This window comes from Thunnus maccoyii, chromosome 16 (genome assembly GCF_910596095.1).
Source record: "Thunnus maccoyii chromosome 16, fThuMac1.1, whole genome shotgun sequence".
NCBI classification, from domain to species: Eukaryota; Metazoa; Chordata; class Actinopteri; order Scombriformes; family Scombridae; genus Thunnus; species Thunnus maccoyii.
Window position 1 is genome coordinate 15,870,174 of NC_056548.1, and position 12,335 is coordinate 15,882,508.

Consider the following 12,335-nt stretch of genomic DNA (forward strand, 5'->3'; position numbering starts at 1 on the left):
TTTAATCAGTTTAAGGATTACATTCTCTGAGTAAAGCAAACTCTTGATTTACATTATATCCATCCTTCTATCTATTCACTTAATCTGGTGTACTGGAGCCTATCCCAGCATGAATTGAGGCAGGGTACATCTCTATTATAACATTTTTAAAGCCACAAAATGACCAGATACACTTGGGGGGAAAAGGTAGTTTTTCTAGAGGAGATATTGGCATGGTTCCCAGCAATAGCATAGCAACTCAAAATACACAACAACACGATACAATTACACGTAAGTAGAGTTGTTCTCCAACAGGAACTGATTTAAAATGATGGTCTCCAGGAAAAGGAAGCTCTTGCCAATAACAATAACTAGCATAACTCATCATATCAAATGAATATGAGCATAAATTCCTTGGCATAGGTCGCAATGAGGTGTGAAAACGACTGGACCCTTTTGTTTCCGTTTCTGTTGAGAGTTTTCACCCGGCAGAAGTTGATGTCGCTAAACAATTTCTGGACAATAACTTTCACTCTTCTGAACTTTGAATGTTTAACAGCAAACCTGACACGTCCAACACGTCTCATTAAGATTTTTACTGCAGCTGTAAAATCCACTCTCTCTTCTGGAGCGAGATCAGTCTATTCCAGGCTCACACACATTTCTTGACAGACTATTCATACAGTCATTTATCTGGTTTTGATGCCCTGTAAAGCACATGCTGAGATGAAATGAGTGTATGGAGAGTGTCATGTGGCTGCTGGTTTGATCCCTACAACAGGTGGAGTCCATCTTTGTCAAACAGAGCAGGATGTTTACAGTTAAACACCAAACTCCAGCGTGCCTTAGGGACGGAACAAATTCGTTCTTGCACTATATACGAGAACCTCCGCATCACAACCAAACACACAAACTCCTTATGAAACACTCATAGGCCTCTAATCCACTTTGTATTTGTCTTTCAATTCATTATGCAACGCCAAGGTTGTTGAGGGGAATTTCTGTTTCTTATTAAACTGATTTGTTTTCCTTTTTCCAATTTCACCACTGTGCAGATTTTTTCACATAACATGTCAGAGCATGGACTGGCACCAGGCAGTTTGATGTCATGTTCTTTATTCATTTCCTTTGTTTGACTCCCTCTGATTAAGCTGACCTGATCTTGTTTTCATAAGACAAAATGTCTATTGATTTAGCGTCTGCTCCAGATTCTTATTTCCCAGTGAAATTCTTTAGCATGTAATTAGCCGTTGAAAGACAATGGCACCTCCTGTGGGTACTAATAGTAGTCACAAGTTTCACTCCACATCTGGTCTGTATTTTGGTGTCATTCATGAGGAAATATGCAGAACTGTTCTGCTACAAAAGTGAGGAATCTGCAAACAGCCTCACTTAATTTAATCGTAAAGTTGACCAATGCAGCTCAAAAGTAAATTATCTACAGGGTTATAAAAGACTTATTTTCACAAATTAGGCAATTACTGTGACATATTTTTTCCTAATATAACACAATATTTCATAATGTGCCTCTTTATTTTGATACCAGTAGTAAATAAGTTTAATAATGATTGAAAATGACTGAAAATGATTTTGAAGACAATAATCCCTGTGTGTCCTGCAACTCTCAAGCCTTTTCCAAAGTCTTTTCACTGCAGAAAAATAAATTTGTAAATTCACATTTGGATCCACACTTGCTACCACAACAGCCCAGCTCAGTGGGACTATCACCGATTATCTTATAGCTCTTCAATGCAGTGATGATTGCATTGGAAGATTTATGAACATGTGCTGGACCTGGAACATGGATTATTGTTGATAGACAACATGCCTTGGCACACGCTACTTTCCATAAAGTCAGTGGAGGAAATAATGTGATTGCAGTCTTCGCCTGCTGGCAAAGTAGTTAGTTCTTTTAACGGTGAGATCATAATTTAATACTTCTAAAACTTAAGCATTAACTGAGCTGAGGACAGTTGGATTCATCTGCCTCCAAAGTCGTCAGACAGGATTATGTGTGATAAGATAGCACACGCAACAGTTTATCTCAGGGACGTCTCAATCTTCCATCAGCTAATAAAGCTTTTTAGGGTTTAGGATCAGATAACATATTGAACACTGGAGAATATTCAACACTCTGACATTGCTGAAAACTAATCTCCTCTGATTCACCCTCTTTCACTCAGCTGCTTTAACTCAGGAAATGAAAAAGAAACAATTGTAATATCCTGAGTAATTATTATTCTAATAAAAGTCATGCCTTAAAATTCTTCCCAGGTAAGTGGGAGCCAATAAATGCACCGTGAAGTGAAATCTAATTTAAAACAGTTTACCATTGTTTTCTCTGATAGTTCAGTCAATTCCTCCAAAAATGGGCAGCTCTGCAGATAGAGTTTAGTTACGAGCATAGATCTAGATGTTGTGCACCACACAAGGAGTACGCTGGCAAGGAAGCTTGCTGTCATAACATAAAGGGCTGGAGAAGTTGGGACGCTGCATGTTTCTTCACGTATTCACGGATCCTGCTGGATCAGCTCTAGACAGTGAAGATGTTACTCAGAACTACTTTGATACTACACCAAAGTTTCTACTGTTTGGTCCAGAAAATGATACGTGCCATTGAGTTTCAGCTTATTCTGATTTGACGTCTCTTACTGTTACCAATTGGCAGCCTACTAAAGGCCAATTTAATGTGGGGGCGGCTCTGGACTCCTGCCCTGGAGACGTTTTATAGGATCAGGAACATATTTCAGAGGAAAGCCATCATCAGTGGCTTCTCGACTGTCACTAGAATCATAATATGATGATGTGATTAAACTGTTTTTTATTAATTTTATCTGCAAGATTTTTTTTTTCCATTTCTTGATTGCATTGAACTTATTCTCATTTGTAACTAAACTGTGTATTTTCTGGTTTTATGTCGGTGAAGCTCTGTGTAAACTTGTTTTTGTAAAGTTCTATATAAATAAAGGATATTATGATCATTAATTATTATATCTTATTGTCCTACAGTTTTCTATTGTCTAAATTACTGATTCTGAGCAAGCAAACAAACAAAATGAGTTTTGTTTTATGCAATCTGTATGATGTTCATTGCTTTGAACATTGTTTTGTTTATTTCATATGTGATTTTGCCCACATTTCCATATGTGATATATACTTAGTATATAGGAAAATATCCCGACTTCCTTGAACATTCTGACTCTGATGAGAACACAGTAGTTTCGAAACGTTAGTGTAAAGGCTGTAAATTAATCAGTGTGCTCCACTCCCTGTTCTCTGGAGGTCTGTTGTCCTTGAACTGAGAAGTACCTGGCTCAGCTGCATTTTGCTGGAAGATGCATGGAGAACCCCTTTTCCTTGAACATGCTATTCTAAAAGCATTTTAATACCATGGTGGTGGATACCTGTCAACATTAATGATGTAACTGATAAATATTTTCATAATAACAGGTACACTGTAGAAAATAGGAAAAAGCAAACTATTTATCAAGTTATTGCTTCAATCTGCTGCTCTGCTTTCATTAATTCCTGTAGTTTGATTTGTAAACACAGCATGAGAGGAGTCATAAAAGGTTAATATATGAGGTCATCTTCCTGAAGAGCTTCTCCATGAACATGCTGAGTCAAAGAAAACTGCCAGCAGGGAAAAAACTGTTTTTATTTGGTATTTTACATATTAAAGGCTTCATCAGATACTCAACCTGGGTCTTAAATCTTGTCTTTTCTCATCAATATGCCAATGATTAGATATGGTTTGAAGTGACTGCAGTGCAAAGGTCTGATGTTCATTCCTGCTGGACACATAAGGCACGACGTCCAACAAAATGGCTACTGAGGTTTCTGTGATCATGAAAATCATGAGCTGTTCATTCAAGAACCCTGGAGGATTATTAACAGTACATACTGTATTTCTGACCTCAGAGTGTGCCTGTTATTTATGACCAGTGTTGTTTACTAAGTAAGTCCGCTGCACAAGTTGAATAATAATACATCTATGTTTGTATGTCTAAATGATGACACCCTTGAGCTCACAACTATCATCACTTACTGTTTTAGTTCTGCCTTTGGCGTAAAACATGTGAGCTTTGATGATTTGAATAATAACCCCTTGTAATGTTGTGTGTAGCTCAATCTCATTAGTTTCAGAATCACATACAGAGCATCTTCAAAGGTATGTCAATGCATGCTATGTTTAACATGCTAAGAGCAAGCGCCTCTGAATTTTATCACAGCATTATGATAGAGCCTCAGCTCAGGTATGAAGACATGATGGTGGGACTTTGGCCTCTGCTTACGTGTACTTAATCTGAAAAAGGTGATTATGTTAGAAAAAGGCAACAGTATCTTTTTGGCTCCCTTTATTTCAAATAGTTCAAATAAATCCTCTTGAGAGAACGTTTAACAATGTAGTGCCACAGATGAGATTGTAATTCATATTTTGTGTGTGTAGAGTGGAGCTAAAACAGTTGATTAATCAATTTGTCAATTGACAAAAATATTAATTGGCAACAGTTTTGACAAATGATTAGACAGATGTCCATGCCCCCCTCAGAATTAATTGTTATAAATTTAATGAACATGCTGAACATTACAGCTGCTAAACATCAGCATGTTTACATTGTCATTGTGAGCATATTAGCATGCTAACATTAGCATTTAGCTCAGAGCACCACTGTGCTTAAAGGGGATATATTACTTTTTCTAATTTTCTGTATTTATATACAGTTATGATGTTGGATATCTATGTTAAGTATCATCAAAGTTCCAAAACTTGAGGTTAGCATATGTAGAAATGTAGTCAAAAGCCAGGGCTTCAGCCTGCACTGAACGCTTCATCTGTGATGTTTTCTTTCTACCTCGCCGACAAACTGACGTCGGCTTGTCATACCAATGCATACCAATAAACAGATGTCTGTTTCATAGCTTTGATTGCTAAGGTTGTTGCTAAGTTGCTAATTTCAGATCGGATTCGACTCCAACATGTATAGATTATCTGAGAAGTTGACATTTCGAGTAAAAAACAACAAAAAGTAGTGAAATCCTACTACTATTGTTTGTTTCATGGTTTGTTGATGTAGCTTCTGCAGTTGGTGAATATCTATTGAGGTGCAGCTTCCAAGAACTGGCCAATCAGAACAGAGTGGGCTTATTGGGAGGGGGGCCTTAAAAGAGACAGGAGCTAAAACAGCCTGTTTCAGACAGAGGCTGAACTGAGGGGCTGCAAAACCTGTATGATGACCAGTATGAGATAAAAAAGTTTTTTGTACTATAAATCACGCACAGATAATCCACTAGAGCCCTTGAATAAAAAAAAAAAACCTTGTAAAAACCTTTGAAAATCTTTGTGTTTTAGATTGTTTGTAAGGGGAAAAAAACTATTTTTATACTTCACCTTGGACTCTAGGAGATTGCATTTTCCACCATTTTATAATCTTTATAGACTAAACGATTAAGGGAGAAAATAATCACTAATTAATAATCTTTAGTTGAGTGGAGGGAGAGGAAGAGCATTCCTCTCTCTCTGAAGTTAGTGATTTTGGATTTGCATTTTGGACAAATATTTTGAATTGTGTATATCCTTAAAAGCACCTCCAGACAGATTATTGTTGCTAAAGATTCAACTAGTGCCTCAAGTCAAGATAACAGATCTTCTTTGAAGAATTGGACAGTTTTGGAGCAAGATTTTTTAATAGTTTTTTAATACTTAGTGTTTCAAAGTGAAATACCCTCAGTGTAATTCTCCCGTCTCACCAGGAAGAGATGCTGTTTAGACAGCTGTCACTCTCTCTTCCCTCTGCTCCAACTTTCCAAAGTCTGAGACATGCAGAGTCTAAGTGGACTAAATGAGTGTCACCAGGTCCTAATGCCATTAGGCGCTGTTGTAATTCACTGAAACTGATTATATTAGAGGGAGGACATGATGCTCTCACGATGTCCCACTAACAAAGCCTGCCTTCAGGCCACAGCTACTCTTATGGCAAACAAGAAGAGAGAGATAGAGTAAGGGGAAACGAGGCTAGAAATGCAAATTCAACTTAACAAAGCTGCTGATATGAAACTTTTCTGAAAGGGGGTCTGTGCAATGTATATTGTTTGCATTTATAAAACCTCAGCATGCATTTGACTGTCTGTGCATGTTTATCTCCATATGTAGTATGTAAATTAACTACATCTATTAAAATACATAACATACACCAAAGCTTTAATAATGAATACAGATTTGTGCCTATTGCAGAGCCTCGCTGATGTCAGTGTTACATATAAATACACTGAATATATTAATGTTAATACTGGTGTGTGTTATTAATGTGTGTATGTGTTAAAAACTTATAATATACCATCACCTGCTCTCCCAAGGCCATTCATAAAAAAGTATAAAAAACCAGACAGAAAGAGGAGAGGAAATATTAATCAATGTCTACAATTAAATAGATAATATTTTATTATCCCAATAAAGCTGACTTTGTGTGCACCAACATCCTCAAACTACGTCATCTTCTGGGTACAGCACATAAAAGCACAGAAACACAGACTTGCTGCCACTTTGTGTTTTTGTCAGGTTTGCTGCTCATATCTCTTTCTTTTTTGTCCACTGCCTCTCCTCCTTCTCTGTAGTTTGAGGAGTATTAAATATTTAACACCCAGCTAATGAGGGCCATGCCTCTTGAGCCAGGCTGAGATGTGCGAGCTGAAGGGGCTGCGTGTCCCGGCATGAAAGGGAGACAGTGGGATTCACCAGATTACTCTTTCAAAGGCCCTGTCGAGTGATGAGATGTTCAATTTAAAAGAGATGAGTTTTTTCTTTTTAACTCGGAGCCACCTGGGAATTCCTCCACTTCCACTCTCTGTGTTGTGTGTTTGTTTGAGTTGAGAAAGATGTGTGTGTGGGAACGAGAGATGAAGATGAAGATAGGAAGAGAGGAAGATGGAGAAAACAGTAACATATGGAAAGAAAACAGTAACATATGGAAATGCACAAAGAGAGTTTCAGGGGTTATGTAACTTCAGTATTCCTTATTTTCTGTGCCAGGTATATGAACCCCGGTGACAATAGCCAGACACAGTGTTGATTATCTATGTAGGCTGGAAAGAATTAGACTGGGGTGTAGTTTATAAGTTGTACATGTGCACCATTGACCACCTGACCTACAGTGCATTTTTCTGACAATACTTTGCAGATCTTAATTGATTTAACATGAAAACACCCACAAGAGTTAAAGTTTAATTAATTTTTATTACAACTTGGGTCTCATTTTTTCTATCACTTTTGATATTGTACTCAGGTTTGGTAGCTGCACTGACAAATACTTGACTCATAAATTAATTGATTTTTTTTTGGCCACGTGGGGTAGCTGAACAACCTGTAAAAACAACAGTGACATATTATCACAGTATAAAGTAATTATGAGTGTTTTATAGCAAAAAAATACCTTATTATACATCAGCAGTCACTCAGCAAAAAATGCATTCATATGTTTTCACATATGTTTCACATGTTTGTTCACCAGCCGGTTGCTAACTTTTTCTTTCAAACAAAGTTGATGAGATCTGTGAGACTGAACCAAAACAGTAAAGCTGCGTGCAGGGCCATAAAACCAAAACAGTCATCTGAGAGATACTATAAAGCTCCACAGAGCTGAGAGGAAATGGAGAGTTGGATGATAATTCGCTTGTGGGTTTGTCACTACAAGTGACCACTTTCACTTTATATAGTGTCATTTGATCTGTTGTTAATATAAGGATATTGATTTACGTAATATGGTTCCTGGATCCTGGATCTCAGCAATTAACTTGCAGAGTAGAAGGTTATTACTGGTAGGAATGATGTGCTTGTGGATTTATGCTCTGAAACAACAAAGGATTCATCCTCCTATAACCTCTGTCAGTCTGCACTGCACAGCCCTGAATCTTCCATCAGCACCTCTTTGTTTATCTTTGTTGAACAGGAAGGATCCGAGCAACATGTGGATTCCTTCTGCATGAATTTCATTCAAACGTCCTCAGTGTTCATGAGGGTAGTTTGTCATCTCAATGTGCCCGTATGCATGAAGTTTCATGAAGCCTTTAAAGGCCACATATGCTCAATGATTCATCAATTCTCACTTGATTGCTGAAATGAAGCGACCCAGAGCCGAGTACGGGCTTCTTCTTTCATCTATCAAATTAATCAAGATAAAGCTTTTGAATTCCTATGAGTTACTGAGATACAATGAATCTCTCAAGATAAGACGGTTTCAGTTATTTAATGACATAATGGAATCCATATTAATGTTTTTTTTGTCTGATACAGTGTCTGCTTACATCCACCACATGTCCTGTGTCCTCCTGTGAGAAAAAAATCAGAAGACAAAAGGGAGATTTTTTTTTTATATATATATTTTGGGTTTCATGATGATGGCCCCAAGTTTTGTAGAAATTTTTTGGAATATCTTTCTCCGTCTGTGTAGATGGAGACCTTGTTTCTATACATCAAACACAAACACAAGAGCTACAGACTTTGAACAACAACCCACATTAGCTGCCTTGCTGGAGTCTCCTTCTTACGACAGCTGCTTGGACAATAAAGAAGCATTTTTGATATTTCCCCAAATACTTTCTTTTTTCCATTTAATGATTAAAAAGTCATTGACAATTTTAAAAAAATACAGAAGAACACTGACATTGTTTTAGACTGCAGAAAGCAATGACCAAATGTGACTTCAGATGGACTTTAATATCAACTTTAAGGAGGCAATTTTTATAACATCAGCTGTCGTATCTTGACAGTATGACTTTGCTACATTCAGTATGGAAACATTTTACAAATTCTGTCTTTGTTCCTTATTGAGGTTTTTGTATTGCATGTATGTGTGTAACTGTATCCTCGTGTACCAACCCAGTGATGGTCTGTCTGTCTCTTACAAAATAGACTATTGTTTGTGAGAGTGAACGCCTTTTGCTATCAATTTATCTCAAGAATTTACTCTAAAATACATCATATTGAAACCAACTGAAGATATGAATAGGAGGCATAATCATTTTAACACATCACATCAGAAATGAACAAAAGAATCCACATGTCAGCATAGTGTGAGAGTTCTTGTCTTAGTTCACTTGGCTGCTTTGGGTACTGTATACTTTACATGTTCAAGTGTTTAAACTTTGATGTATTTCTATACATTTTAAAATGATTGTGATCAAAAAACAAAGAGAAAATGCCCAGAGTGAGTTACAGCTGTTGTAGTTTCTCCCTCAAAGATGTTTTGATATAAACAGGCACACAAAAGAATATTATACACTCAGACTTTTGACAAATGTTACCTGTCAAAAATACACAGGTTAGACTTACAAACTCTGCTATATCACTACTGTTTTATGTCTATTGTTTCTCTGTGGGAAAGCTTCAAAATCTGACCACCGCCTCTCTTTATACATTTTTTTTTAGATTTGTTTGTTTTCTCAATTTGCTTTTAAAGCAGTGAATAATAAATGTCTGATTGTAAAACCTCTATTGTAGCTGACCAATGCTGTTCATTGCCATCCGGCTTAATATGACCCACTTTTGTATCAGTTCATTATCGAGTGTTTTATGTCTTTGTCTAACCTCCTTGGAAGTCACCATTTATTATTGGGGACATTTAAGATTGTTTGCTCATGGCATCATAGTTAAAATCAGCCATGCTGATTGTCTCTTTTCTACCCCTCTGAGTCTGTGATGATGGCACCGCAGACGACTGACCTCTGTTTACACGACTCCCTGAGAGTGTTAAAAACACATTAACATCCCCGTAAATGGAAAAGGTGGAAATGTAAATGAAGCTTTCCCATTATAGCCATTAACCTACAATAAGGACAACTTCACTGTGACACAACAGGAGGTTAGAGTGAATGAGTGAGTGCACACTAATTAATTAGACCCGAGTGTGTGTGTGTGTGTGTGTGTGTGTGTGTGTGTGAGTGTGTTTGTGTGTGTGTGTTAGGGCCAGTGTGTATGTATAGATGTGCTTATAAACCCATTAAAACAATCAATACTGAAGTGATCGCTTGGAACAACAGATTTGTGTTAATCATTACCTCTTAAACAGCCTTAGTGTGATGCACACACACACACACACACACACACACACACACACACACAAAAGCACTTTCAAACACACAGAATTGATTGTGTGCGTATGTGCAGGACGGCAGGATCATCCCACTTTAGTTGACCGAGGCAGCGACCCAGCCAAACCCAGGACTGTGTTTCACTGAGGCAGACTTTTGGAAACATTGAAAAGACACAGATGACTGAGCGAGGTTTTGCTCGTTGATTGATTTCAATATAATGAGTGTGACTGTTTTGTGTTAGTCACAGCTCTGAAAAATTGCATTTAAAACTGCTCTCAGAGTTACAGATCAGTTTTCATTGGAGCATTACTTATTTTTTACCAAAGAAAACATTCCTACGAAAACTGTTGACAGCGTGTTTTATGGATTATCCAGAGCAGTGGAGATAATGTGGAGTTCAACTTCACTTGAAAAGTTTTTTCATAGCATATTTTGTATCATTTGAATCGAGCCAGTCATGAGATCCCCTGACTTCTCCTGCACCAACCTGCAGGTTGATATTTCAAGGTTCAACTTTATTGTCATTATACAATACAGGACTACACAATGAAAAACACGCTTCTTGGGGGTGGCAGCAGACATATCACCTTTTAAAGATCCCCTCCAGACATGTTTCAAGACGTATAAAAATACACTGCTTTGACCAATAATTTATGTCTGGTATGTTTTTTCCTTAAAAATCCTTAAATTTACATTTCCTTCCTCTCCCTCACTGAAAAATCCAGAATCTCTGAATGTTTTTCATTTCAAAAGTTTAACTGCTAGGCACAAAATGTCTCCTACTTCACTGTAAACTTCATTCCCAAAGTCGTCCAATACAACATTACGACCTATTGTGTCCTTTTTCTTGGGAAGAGAGTCAGTGTTTGCACACTTCAAGTTTCCACATCTCAGTTGTGTAAGTTGCATACTGGACCATGACTGGCTCTAAAATTGTGATATAAATACACGCCTTAAATTTTTGGTGGGCAAAGAGAAACTTTCTACTTTAGGCAGATTAATGTGAAAACAGCTAAACTTGGAACAAGAAGAAAAACACATTTCTGACTGGAGGAGAACTTTAAGTCGATATGGTGAACTTTTTAGTAAACATTTGCCTATTTACTCATTCAACAGACATGGAGCGACATTATCATTCTTTAGGAGTTGTGTTTCTGGCCTCTTGATAAATACAAGTCCAATATTCACTCCCTTTTAGGTCTGCATTCGGTCTCCACCAAATCCTGACGGAAATATCTGGCTTCTTAGCCGCTAAAGCTCCACTGTGGTCACCAGCTGCAATCTTTGTCTTCTGTTTGGTGCTGGTTGTGTGGGTTTCATCATAGCTTTTTTAGCGGGAAACAGCTGCCTGCCACAGCTGAAAATGAAGTTGATGAAAGCAAAAAGACTGAAGGCTGGAAATCCAAAACAATGAGCTGAAATGCTCCATAGATCTGAGAGGAACTGTAGAGTCAGGTGATAATTCTCTACAGATCTGGCACTACAAGTGACCCATTAGATACTTTACTATTTACTTTGCTATTTTTTAATACTATTATATATATTATATACTATTTTTATACTACTATACTTTATACTTTAACAACTTTGATTATGGCTGCTTTAACTCCTAAAATAATCCTTATTTGAACTTTGATCACCAAGCAAAGCCTAAAGACCAACCAAACCTCCTCACTTTTACTTATACATGGATTTTTTTAAGACATTTTGTTCACATGGAAGTGCGAAAACACACACATGCACACACAAATATGTGTGTATGTTTGAACAACCACATACACACCACTCTGTGCACTGCTCTCAAGCTCGGCCTTTGCAGGCAGCTCATGCTGTTGTGGGGAAATCTGGAGTTTAACTTCCTTCCTTCCCAGCTATTTAACTCTCACACCATTTGACGTGATTTGTGATGAGATTTTAATTTGTTGTCAATTTGGGAGATCTTGAACCATTCAGGCTGAGATTGATAATGCAGTATAAATGTCCCCCCACCCCCTGCTGTTTTGGCTCTCTCTCTCTCTTTTACGCACTTACATCCAGCTGGCAGGCCGAGCCACATTCGTTCTGGTGACTTGCGTGCGTGTGTGTGTGTCATGTGTGTGCTTGTGTGTGTATGTGTTGACATTCCGTGTGTGCAGACGTCCATGACATTCCTGGCTCTGTAAGGACCGCATCATTCCCACCCTGCAAAGTCCATAAACTTCAGAGAGAAATGCTCCTCACATCAGTCAGAATAAACAATTCTCAGACCAGATTCAAGTGTAATTTGG